Source organism: Bufo bufo, chromosome 7 (assembly GCF_905171765.1).
Source record: "Bufo bufo chromosome 7, aBufBuf1.1, whole genome shotgun sequence".
In the NCBI taxonomy this organism is placed as follows: domain Eukaryota; kingdom Metazoa; phylum Chordata; class Amphibia; order Anura; family Bufonidae; genus Bufo; species Bufo bufo.
The window spans coordinates 146276918-146289533 of record NC_053395.1 but is presented as its reverse complement, the minus strand read 5'-3'; the positions used below and the strand labels follow the sequence as shown (position 1 = coordinate 146289533).

At 46.8% G+C, this 12616-nt stretch overlaps 1 non-coding gene across 1 annotated transcript; it reads right to left on the bottom strand.

The window, feature by feature from the left end:
* Positions 1 to 10478: 10478 nt before the first annotated feature.
* LOC121009093 lies at positions 10479 to 10585 on the bottom strand. The gene has a single exon (XR_005780688.1). It is a non-coding gene; the product is annotated as a U6 spliceosomal RNA (small nuclear RNA).
* Between the last annotated feature and the right edge of the window lie 2031 nt (positions 10586 to 12616).

Here is a 12616-nt window from a genome sequence, read left to right as displayed (position 1 = left end):
CCTTTCAGGGCAAAAGGACCAGGAGGGGAAGCGGTGAAATCAGATACACAGGGGGGCGGAGCGGAGGCGAGGCCCTGCGTGACTCGAACTGTGCAGGGCAGGCTAAGTGAGGAGGGAGGGGGAGCGGCTTCAGTTGAGGAGGGAGGGGGAGCGGCTTCAGTTGAGGAGGGAAGAGTGCTGGCTGCGAGTGACTCACTGTCTGACTAACTGACTCCTCCCCTCCTGGCTGAGAGCTCCCCTCCTCCTATCCTGAGCCTGCGACTGCCTGACTGTCTGCTGAGGTGAGCGTGGCTGGACCATCTGACCGGTCCCTGAGTGAGTCCGGGGGCCATAACCCGCCTGGTGGGAGCGCCGGTGGCGGTGACATAGTGATAACTTAAGCCCAGCAGCCCCAGACCAGACCAGTCAATACCCCCTCCTTTAGGAAACAAATCTCAGTCAGTATTCTCATCAGATGTGACTGCAGGCAGCACAGCAGCAGGCCAGAAGCGATCGATCAGCCAGGAGTAATGTGCACAGCCTGGGTGGGAGGCCCCCCTTACCCTGGCCTTAGGCAAATGACAAACTGCCCCCCCCCCCTCAATCTTAAGTGACAAACCCAGCTCTGCTACATCTACAATGAGCAACTACAACAAATATAATGCCAAACTGCAGTTGCTCTATGTGATTGTGATGCCTTGGATAGCTTCCACTGGACCCACAGCCTGTGGGTCCAGTGGAAGCTATCCAAGGCTTCACATAGAGGAACTGCAGTTTGGCATTACATTTGTTGTAGTTGCTCATTGTAGATGTAGCAGAGCTGAGTTTGTCACTTGCCTAAGAATGAGGGGGGCAGTTTGTCACTTGCCTAAGGGAGGCCTCCCACTGTGCACATTAATCCTGGCTGATCGATCGCTGCTGCTCTCACATCTGATCAGAGATTTCCTAAGGGGGTATTGACTGGCATTAGGGACGGGCTGGTGGATGAGGGCAGTCACCCGGTCCTGCCTATGGATCACCCAGTTTGCACTTAGCTATGCCCAGGCCCCATGCCAGGGGGTCCCTGATGTATTAACTGACCAATAACATGGAGATCCCTGTGCCAGCTGCCTTGCTGGTGGACGATTGGCATATACTTCTGCTGTGGGCCACAGCAGAAGTATATGCCAATCGTCCACCAGCAAGGCAGCTGCCACTGGGATCTCCATGTTTATTTCATGTTAATTTTGCAGTTGTTTGTGTAAACTGGCACTTTACAATAAATGTTGTACTGAATTTTCAGCGAAATATATTTTTTTGGGGGGGGGGGGGGGTTGCAGTGGATCTTGGGTGAGTTCCCACACTTTTTTTCCCAGGACTTGACCCCTGCTTATATATATATATATATATATATATATATATATATATATATATATATACACACACACACACACACACACACACACTTACCTAAAGAATTATTAGGAACACCTGTTCTATTTCTCATTAATGCAATTATCTAGTCAACCAAATCACATGGCAGTTGCTTCAATGCATTTAGGGGTGTGCTCCTGGTCAAGACAATCTCCTGAACTCCAAACTGAATGTCAGAATGGGAAAGAAAGGTGATTTAAGCAATTTTGAGCGTGGCATGGTTGTTGGTGCCAGACGGGCCGGTCTGAGTATTTCACAATCTGCTCAGTTACTGGGATTTTCACGCACAACCATTTCTAGGGTTTACAAAGAATGGTGTGAAAAGGGACAAAAAAATGCAGTATGCGGCAGTCCTGTGGGCAAAAATGCCTTGTGGATGCTAGAGGTCAGAGGAGAATGGGCCGACTGATTCAAGCTGATAGAAGAGCAACGTTGACTGAAATAACCACTCGTTACAACCGAGGTATGCAGCAAAGCATTTGTGAAGGCACAACACGCACAACCTTGAGGCGGATGGGCTACAACAGCAGAAGACCCCACCGGGTACCACTCATCTCCACTACAAATAGGAAAAAGAGGCTACAATTTGCACGAGCTCACCAAAATTGGACTGTTGAAGACTGGAAAAATGTTGCCTGGTCTGAGGAGTCTCGATTTCTGTTGAGACATTCAAATGGTAGAGTCCGAATTTGGCGTAAACAGAATGAGAACATGTATCCATCCTCTGATGGCTACTTCCAGCAGGATAATGCACCATGTCACAAAGCTCGAATCATTTAAAATTGGTTTCTTGAACATGACAATGAGTTCACTGTACTAAAATGGCCCCCACAGTCACCAGATCTCAACCCAATAGAGCATCTTTGGGATGTGGTGGAACGGGAGCTTCGTGCCCTGGATGTGCATCCCTCAAATCTCCATCAACTGCAAGATGCTATCCTATCAATATGGGCCAACATTTCTAAAGAATGCTATCAGCACCTTGTTGAATCAATGCCACGTAGAATTAAGGCAGTTCTGAAGGCAAAAGGGGGTCCAACACCGTATTAGTATGGTGTTCCTAATAATTCTTAAGGTGAGTGTTTGTATATATATTGTGGGGGGGGTTAGCTCTTCTCCGGGGGTCATTCTCACAGATACGCCTTTAGGACACCAGGTTTCAGGTCCAAACAGTGTATTTATTGTGCAACACCAGCAACAACAAAATGACAAAATAATAAACACCCGTCCAGGCTCTAACTAAACATAAAGTTTCCTGACTCACCTAGGTCCCAGTTCACACCCTGTGAACTCATACGGCTTTGTCAGCCAATGTCCCACAGCCTCCTGGCTGTACAGAGCACAGTACGCCCACTGTCTCCAGTTCAGTATTTCTTGTGGGGGATTGGGGCTCAGTAGTCTGCCTGACTATGGCCCTGCGACCCTCCCAGGCGTCGCTGCGTCCCCCAACTCCAGGCTATCTCCCAGCCTTGTGGTCCCTCAGCCTTGCCCAGCTGATAGCAAACTGACAGAGCCTCCAGGCCTCTGTCCACAGGTAACACACTCCCCCCTTCTGACACCCTGGGAGGTGCTTTATGCCAGGCTGATTACATCCAGCTTGTCTCACCTGTGGTGGAACAGGGGTGTGGACCGCACTATCCACCCCTTCCTTGCCTCTAACCTGCGTGAGACCTGTCACTGTCTCACAATATATATATATATATATATCTAGCACCAAAAAAACACAAATGCTGATCAGCACTTGCAAGTCATAGCTCGAACACTGAAAAAGTGGTGCAGAGCCAACAAAAAGCCAAAAAAACTCCCAAAAAAGGACGGAGAGGTGGGTGGAGGGGGAAGGGGGAGGGGGGGACAGGGAATGGGGATCTGAAACCGCTGCAGATGAGCCAAAGATCACTACAGCTGTTCCAGATGTTGCTCTTTTTCGTCTTCTTCTGAAAAGCTGCGTGAAAAGCAGTGATTTATGTGGTAGTACCACAAGTCCCAGCGGAAAACGAGCAGCACAGAAGGGCACAGGTCCTCTCTGCAAGCAGTCACCAAGCTAGAATGGCTGCCTGCAGAGAGGCACCAACGGTTCTTTCTGCTACATAGCGCTGCCATTGGCTGGAGCGTTGTTCCAGCCAATCGCAGCGCTGGGAGGGGACATCAGTGTCTCATGTCCCCTCCCTGACCTCAGAGGTGACATGGGCTGATGTAATCAGCCCCAATCACCTCCTTCCCAGCCACCAGCAGCACCACAGATTGGCTGATTGTCGGGATACCTTTGGGTCACTACATCAACTGCCGTACAAGGAACGTGATCTACGCACTAATTTGTGAATGTGGAAAAATATACGTGTGCCAGACTGGTCAGGAGGTACGGAAACGTATTCAACAGCATCTATCAAATATATCCTTGGCCTGTCGTGACCGAACTCAAGCCAAGAAACCGCTTACTTCAGTCGCTGCGCATTTTCTGGACTGTCACCAGTGCATAACCTCTGGACTTAGGATTGCGGGCCTCGACTTGGTGCGCATGAATCTGAGGGGAGGGTCGGCTACTTCCCAACTGTTACGTTTGGAGTCCAAATGGATCTTCGATCTGGACACAGTGGCCCCACATGGACTAAATGAAGAGCTTACGTTCACTGGTTTCTATAATACCTGAATTTGGGATCTCATATTGAACCTGGTGGGTGGGGAGTCATGTTCTCCTCCACCTGGGGCATTATGACACCATGCTACCCCAGTAGTGGCAGGGTTTGCACCACATTGGGCAAATTGCTCTGTGGTGTCAGGGCACCCATACGGGGAGCCAACTAGGAGGTTTTTTGATTCACGCACATACATGTCTGCATTGTGCGTTTTGGGGACAGTGCGTTTGTTTGCACCAGTCGGCATGTATTATACATCAGTATACATCTGGCACTGGTTAGTGTATGTTTATACAGGGGCTTAAACTATGGGCTGCGGATTAGACAAAATCTTGAACGGCCATTTTTGCCTGTTCTGATATTTATATTTTTATTTATTTTATTATTAATTTATTATATTTTCCCATGTACCTATTAATGAATTTATTCCTCACAGTTCTTCCTCACCCGCTAAATTGCCCTTAGTGCATGTATAATAGCTTTATTTTTGTTCATAATATTGCTTAATTGCTTAACAGGCCCTTCTCCATTCCTCCCAGTATGCTGCACAGCCCCCGGCTCCCCTACCTGAACGGTGAGCGCACTGTGCATTCCACTATTCTCTGTGGAGTACACCATGCGTTCCACTGCGGCACTCCACTTCCGGTCATGTGATTACACACTTCCGGTTTTGCGATCCTCTATGTGCCGAACAGCTCTGCTGATATCGCTGCTACTGCCTCACTAGTTAACATGATTGGTAAATCTACAGTTGCTCACCATGTGAGATTTAGTCAAACTTCACTGCCCCCCTTTCCCCATGTTTATTTGTGTTGTGTGGCTGTGATTTTACAGGTGGATTGCATATGCGTTCCACCTGCAGATCATGTGACTTCCACACTTCCAGTTTCCGGATGTGTACTGTTTGACATGCCTCCACACCGCCCACTTCATCTCTGCTGCACAGGTGAATCTAATTATACTCTATTCATTACCCTATATTATGTGACACCCCAACATACAGTTCTTCACCCCTGAGGAAGCCGGATTACTCCGGCGATACGCCTTGGGCGTTTCTCATGTTTCCAGGTCCACTGCACCAGCTGGTTATGTAGGCTTGGCTTGTGATATTTGACCTTATCATGGTCCGTCTTTATTCTTAGGCCTCTTTCACACTTGCGTTGTCCGGATCCGGCGTGTACTCCACTTGCCGGAATTACACGCCGGATCCGGAAAAACGCAAGTGTACTGAAAGCATTTGAAGACGGAACCGTCTTCCAAATGCGTTCAGTGTTACTATGGCACCCAGGACGCTATTAAAGTCCTGGTTGCCATAGTAGGAGCGGGGAGCGGTATACTTACAGTCCGTGCGGCTCCCGGGGCGCTCCAGAGTGACGTCAGAGCGCCCCATGCGCATGGATGACGTGATCCATGTGATCACATGATCCATGCGCTTGGGGCGCCCTGACGTCACTCTGAAGCGCCCCGGGAGCCGCACAGACGGTAAGTATACTGCTCCCCTGCTCCCCACTACACTTTACCATGGCTGCCAGGACTTTAGCGTCCCGGCAGCCATGGTAACCACTCTGAAAAAGCTAAATGTCGGCTCCGGCAATGCGCCGAAACGACGTTTAGCTTAAGGCCGGATCCGGATCAATGCCTTTCAATGGGCATTAATTCCGGATCCGGCCTTGCGGCAAGTGTTCCGGATTTTTGGCCGGAGCAAAAAGCGCAGCATGCTGCGGTATTTTCTCCGGCCAAAAAACGTTCCGTTCCGGAACTGAAGACATCCTGATGCATCCTGAACGGATTTCTCTCCATTCAGAATGCATTAGGATAATCCTGATCAGGATTCTTCCGGCATAGAGCCCCGACGACGGAACTCTATGCCGGAAGACAAGAACGCAAGTGTGAAAGAGCCCTTAGTTGTCTTACCTTACCTGACATTTGCTTTATGTTATTTATTGAATTCCTTTATATGCTGGTTTATAGCGCATATGCCTATTTGTGGCAACTCAGTGGACCTGTGTGTGTCGGTTACACATATTCTATTGCATACCGCACTTTGTCTTCATTGTATACAATTTTTAATGTGTGTCTGTTTGTGTGTCTAATAAACTTTTATATACATTTTAATATTGATTCGTTGTTGGATGTGCATTCGAGGGGTGGCTCTTTTGACTCTCTCTTGGGTCAGGTTATTTGTCAGATTGGCTGATTGTTGTATAGCGCTGCCATAGGCTGGAGCATTGCTCCAGCCAATCGCAGCGCTGTGAAGGGACACCTGTGTCTGGTGTCACCTCCCTGACCTAGGAGGAGACATGGGCTGATGTTATCAGCCCCCTTCCACCTCTAGCCGAGCCCCCTTGCAGCTCCATTCATTGCCGGCGCTGCGATGGGCTGGTCTTCACTAGCCAGCCAATCGCAGCAATCGGGGCTGCAGGGGGGCGGAAAAACTACTATTCTCCTTCAGCTAAGATGGCTGACTGCCGATTAGTGCAGTCAGCTTACTCCGGTCACCGCGCGATTCGCCACGGTGACCGGAGTTATCCATGACGTACTATTACGCCACGATGCGGTAAGTCATTGACTTTCATGACGTACTAGTACGTCCTGTGTCGGGAAGGGGTTAAAGGGAACCTGTCACCTCCAAAAACCATGCCAAGCCGTCAGCAGTACCTGACAGTAGCCAGCAGTGTATTTCCGACGATAATTTTCTTCCTGAAGGTCGATGTGGCTAAAGCTCAGAAAACGTTCTTTTATCCCCTGCCGACACGCTTCTCTAGTCATGCTTGAAGTCAAGAGGGAGCGGCCTCCTTGCTTCAATCAGGATAACCACACCCCCTTCCCTGCCCCTTCGCTGTGACTGACAGCCAGTAGCTCGGCTGGCTTTGCCGAACTCTCTGCATAAGCGCTGTCAGTCACAGCGAAGGGGCAGGGAGGGGGGTGTGGTTTTCTTGACTTGAAGCAAGGAGGCCGCTGCTCCCTTGACTTCAAGCATGACTAGAGAAGTGCGCCGGCAGGGGAAAAAAGAACGTTTTCTGAGCTTTAGCCGCATCGGCCTTCAGGCAGAAAATTATCGTCAGAAACACGCTGCTGGCGGCTTGGGATGGCTTTTGGAGGTGACAGGTTCCCTTTAAATCAGGCATGTCCAATTGCGGCCCGGAGTAAAACGGCCCCCCAGGGGTTTGATTAAATTGTGGGTATTCCAGCCCCCGGCCCCTCTCACCAGTCACCGCCCAGCTACTCACCGGGAGCCCACAGCTTTACAGGAAGAGGCTGCATCAGCAAAGGCCAAATCTCGCGGCAACGTCCGAGATCACGCGAGATTTGGTCTTTGCCTTCACAGAGAAGAAAAGCCGAGATCTCACAACGTCCGAGATCTCGCGGGATTTGGGCTCAGGGGGAAGGAAAGCCCACATCTCAGATGTCACGAGATTTTTGACGTCACGAGATCTCGGACATCGCGAGATCTCGGCTTTTCTTCTCTTGTAAGGCCAGAATATCGGTCATACTGCACATAACATATAATTGTGATCGATTAAGTTGCAGTTTGTTGAGGTCTCCTACCTCCACGGTCACATTACCCCCAGAGGACATTTATACAGTGTGAAGGTCCGAAATGTAGAAGAAAAAATTTATTAAAACATTTCTGGCTGCGTTCTAGAGCTGAGTTCCAATTTTTATAATGGCAACTACAAATAAGAAACGAAAAGTTGACAGTGAGGGACGCCGCTTCCAGGACAGGTGGAAAGTGGAATATTTTTTCACTGAAATACGGAATCACTGTGTTTGTATAATATGCCAAAGACTGTGGCTGTTAATAAGGAAATTAATGTCAAGAGACACTACCAGTCGAGACACAGCACATACGTCAAGCTAACAGGGCGCGACCGCAGTGACAAGGTAAAGCAACTTGAAGCTGTTTTAATGTCTCAACAGCGATTTTTTACAAGAGCCCGTGAGTCAAATGAAAATGCCACAAGGGCTAGCTATGAGGTAGCAACGTTAATTGCTAAAAATTGCAAATCTTTTGCTGAGGGTGACTTTATTAAAGAATGCGTTATGAAAATGGTGCAGAATATCTGTCCCGAGAAGAAGTCAGAGTTTTCCAAAATTTGCCTGGCTCGTAACACTGTAGCACGGAGAGTAGAAGAAATTTCATCAGATATTAAGAGACAGTTAACGTCAAAAGGAGTTGATTTTGACTTCTTTTCAATAGCCTGTGATGAAAGCACGGACCTCTCCGACAGCTCAGTTGCTGATTTTTCTGAGAGGGGTGGACGATTAAATGAATGTGACTAAAGAGCTCCTTGACCTCCAGAGTCTTAAGGACCAAACAAGAGGAACAGATTTATTTGTTTCTGTTAGTTCTGCCATAGATGACATGAAACTGCCTTGGAACAAAGTTACTGGGATAATTACTGATGGGGCACCTGCCATGGCTGGTGAACGAAGTGGATTATCAACCCTAATCTGTAACAAGGTGATCGAAGAAGGAGGCAAAGCTATTAAACTGCATTGTATCATTCATCAACAAGTTCTCTGTGCTAAACATCTCAAATATGACCATGTTATGAAACCGGTGCTAAAGACCATTAATTTTATTCGCTCTAGAGCCCTGTGCCACCGCCAGTTTAAACAGTTTCTACTGGATATCCAGGCTGAATACGAAGATGTTTTATATCATAACGATGTAAGATGGCTCAGTCGAGGGTCTGCACTGCAGCGTTTCTACTCTCTCAGAAAAGAAATTGGAGAATTCTTGGAAACAAAGGGACAACCGATGCGAGAACTATCTGATCCTATTTGGCTGGCTGATTTAGGGTTTCTAGTCGACATAACAAAGCATCTGAATGTACTGAACATGAGTCTTCAGGGCAAAGATGCAGCGGTGAACCAGCTTTATTCACACCTCAAAGCCTTTGGAACAAAGCTGCAACTTTTCCAAAAGCATTTGTCACAAACACTGCCCAATACCATTCATTTTTCAGCGTTGCAGGAAATAATGAACAGTTTTCCACAGGATGATATCAGTGCACAAGCGAGCAGGTATGCAGCAGACATCGCATCTCTTGCTGGGGAGTTTAGACGGCGCTTTCAAGATTTTGCAGCTATTGAAAAGGAGATCACCCTTTTCTCCTCTCCATTCTCTGTTGACCCCAACAATGCTCCAGATCAGCTGCAGCTCGAGCTCATTGACCTGCATTGTGACAGTGAGTTACGCAGTCGGCACCAACAGCTCTCTCTTGTGAAATTTTACAGCCAACTGGATAAGAGCCGTTTTAAAGAGATTCGAACATTGGCAAAGAAAATGCTGAGCTTGTTTGGCTCAACATATTTGTGTGAGAAGACATTCTCTGTTATGAACCTTAACAAGAATCGCATGCGGACAAGACTAAGTGACTCTCACTTGCGTGATATTTTGCGCATCAAAACCACAGCCTTTGAACCAGATCTAGCCTATCTGCTGCAGTCCAGATCTCAGTTTCACCCTTCACATTAGTGCAGGCAAGATTTTTTTTAGTTGAGATGAATACATTGTAAAATCTCAATTAGGCTACTTTCACACCTGCGTTCGGGGCTCCGCTTGTGAGTTCCGTTTGAAGGCTCTCACAAGCGGCCCCGAACAGATCCGTCCAGCCCTAATGCATTCTGAGTGGATGCGGATCCGCTCAGAATGCATCCGTTTGGCACCGTTTGTCCTCCGCTCCGCTCAGCAGGCGGACCCCTGAACGCAGCTTGCAGCGTTCGGGTGTCCGCCTGGCCGTGCGGAGGCAAACGGATCCGTCCAGACTTACAATGTAAGTGAATGGGGACGGATCCGTTTGAAGTTGACACAATATGGCTCAATTTTCAAACTGATCCGTCCCCCATTGACTTTCAATGTAAAGTCAAAACGGATCCGTTTGCATTATCATGAACAAAAACAAATTTTTTTATTTTTTTTTCATGGTAATGCAAACGGATCCGTTCTGAACGGATCTAAGCGTTTGCATTATAGGTGCGGATCCGTCTGTGCAGATACCAGACGGATCCGCACCTAACGCAGGTGTGAAAGTAGCCTTAAAGGGAACCTGTCATCAACTTTATGCTAACCTCACTGAGGAGAACAAATATTGGTAGAGGGACATTAAAAGGGAGCAAAAATAATGAAAAGTTTATTAGTGCTTAGTGGGGATAGGGGTGAAAACCTACAATAATCATAGGACATAGAATCAAAACCGTCTATCCAGATGGTACAACCTATTATTGTATTGGCAGGGATCCTCCCAACTATGATGTGTTGGAGGCCCACTGAGGTGTAACAAACAGATAGACGGACTAATATGTTAAAATGTGTATGGAACCACCGCACTATGAATCGGATATGATACTCCGAGAAACAAGGTACTGCCTCTCAATAATAATATGTGCTGGTGGGATAATACAGGAGTAGTATGACCTCTGGGAATGTGTCTGTGTTGAATTGCTAAAAATATGGAACGCTTCACGAATTTGCGTGTCATCCTTGCGCAGGGGCCATGCTAATCTTCTCTGTATCGTTCCAATTTTAGTATATGTGCTGCCGAAGCAAGCACGTACCTCTTACACTTTGCTATAGTATTTTGTAACCTCACTGAGGGCAGCATACATTAGTGACAGAAATGCTGATGTCAGCGGTGTGCCCCTCATGAGCTAAAAGTAAGTGGTTGCTGAGAACCAGCATCATAATCATTGCAGACTGGGCCTTGAAAAGAGTCAAATCTACCTGAGAAGAGTCCTGGTTATTCCTAATCTCCTGCTCTCCCCGTCCATCTGCTGATGATTGGCAGTTCTCTCCTAGAGAGAAAGGGAACTAGGTAGAAGCCTGTCAATCATCAGCAGGTGGGCAGGAGAGCAGGAATTCATGAATAACCATGACTCTTCTCAGGGGGCCGGGACTCTTTTCCAGGCCCAGTCTGCCATGATTGTGATGTTGGTTCTCGGCAACCACTTACTTTTAACTTGACAGACCGCTAAAATCAACTCACCTGTGTCTACTTTATTCTGCCTTTAGTATAGTATGGGTGGAATAAAGTTGATAACAGGTTCCCTTCAATGTCAGTTGGTCAATCAGTTATAAATATATTTGAACATATGTGTATACTTGGTGTTATGTTCCTGTTCACATTTTTGAAATTTAAAAGTTAACAGACAACCTTGTAATGTACTGTTTCCGACATATTTCTGCCTCCTGTTTTTTATATTGAAGGCAGAGTGATTTAACACCTGTTTAGATTTGTCATCCAAGTCACAAAATGAAAGGTAGGCCGTTTGCAATAAAATTTGCATAAAATAGTTAATTTGCATGTAATTTTAATGGTTCAAGGAATGTTGGGCAAAATGGTCGGCCCTCGTACATGTTCACTTTATCAAATCTGGCCCTCCTCGAAAAAAGTTTGGACACCCCTGCTTTAAATGGATGCCCCATACTGATGCCATATAGTGGCATCTATTCACCATAGAGTTCCAGTGTAAAAAAAAAAAAAAATACTTTTTTTTTTTACCGGACTGTGCAGGATAAAAGAACATGGTGTGCTGCGTTTTTGTATGCTTTTTTTGTAACGTATACGTCAAATGGGGGCATAATACATGATGTTACCTTGCCCAGTGCATCTTATAAATATTATATATTGCCTGTAAAATATAAATAATTTATGTTTTCTCTTTTTTCCCAGAAGGAAGGCCCAAGTATGAAAAAAAATTAGGAATTGAATCAGGAAATCCTGGCCTCTTTCAAACGAGCATGTACAGTGCAGAAAACATTCTTAGGGCTCATGCACACGGCCATTGTGCGTTATAGGAGAACGGAAAGGAAGGATTCGGCACGTAACTGAGCCGAACGGAGCCTACCGACCCTGAGACTATAATTTGAAGAGACAAAAGTCCTGCGTGCACAACTTTTGTCTCCGTTGCAAAAATCTTCCTCTGAGCGGAAACCTAACAGACCCATTATAGTCTATAGGGTCGGTAGGCTCCGTTTGCTCAGTTACGTGCTGAATCCGTCCCTTCTGTTCTCCTGCTCCTTTAACGGAGCAGAAGAACGGAAAGGCTGAACGGTGATGTGAACTCTGCCTTAGGGACAGTCCCTGCAAATTCCGTACTCTTGAGCAACTATGAGATACCAATTTTGTATAGTTTATTTTTGTAGTTTTTTTTTTGTCATAATGCTCTTTTATGTTAAAAATACTATTTAAATTTTTTTTACATAGTTTTTTTGGTGTGTACTAATTAGTCACACAAGGGGACTTCAACGTGTGATCCTTTCATCACTTACGTAATACACCGCACTTTTATATAGTGCCGTGTACTATGTCTGGCAGACCCAGAAGCCATAGTGAGGCCTTTGACTGGTAAAGCAAACCTCCTTCTCTCAGTCTAAAGCCTCATGCACACGACCGTTCTGTTTTTTGTGATCCGCAAAAAACGGAAGCCACCCGTGTGCTTTCCGCAATTTGCGGAACGGAACGGGCGGCCCATTGTAGAAATGCCTATTCTTGTCCGCAAAACGGATAAGAATAGGACGTTATATTTTTTTTGCTAGGCCACGGAACGGAGCAACGGATGCGGACAGCACACGGAGTGCTGTC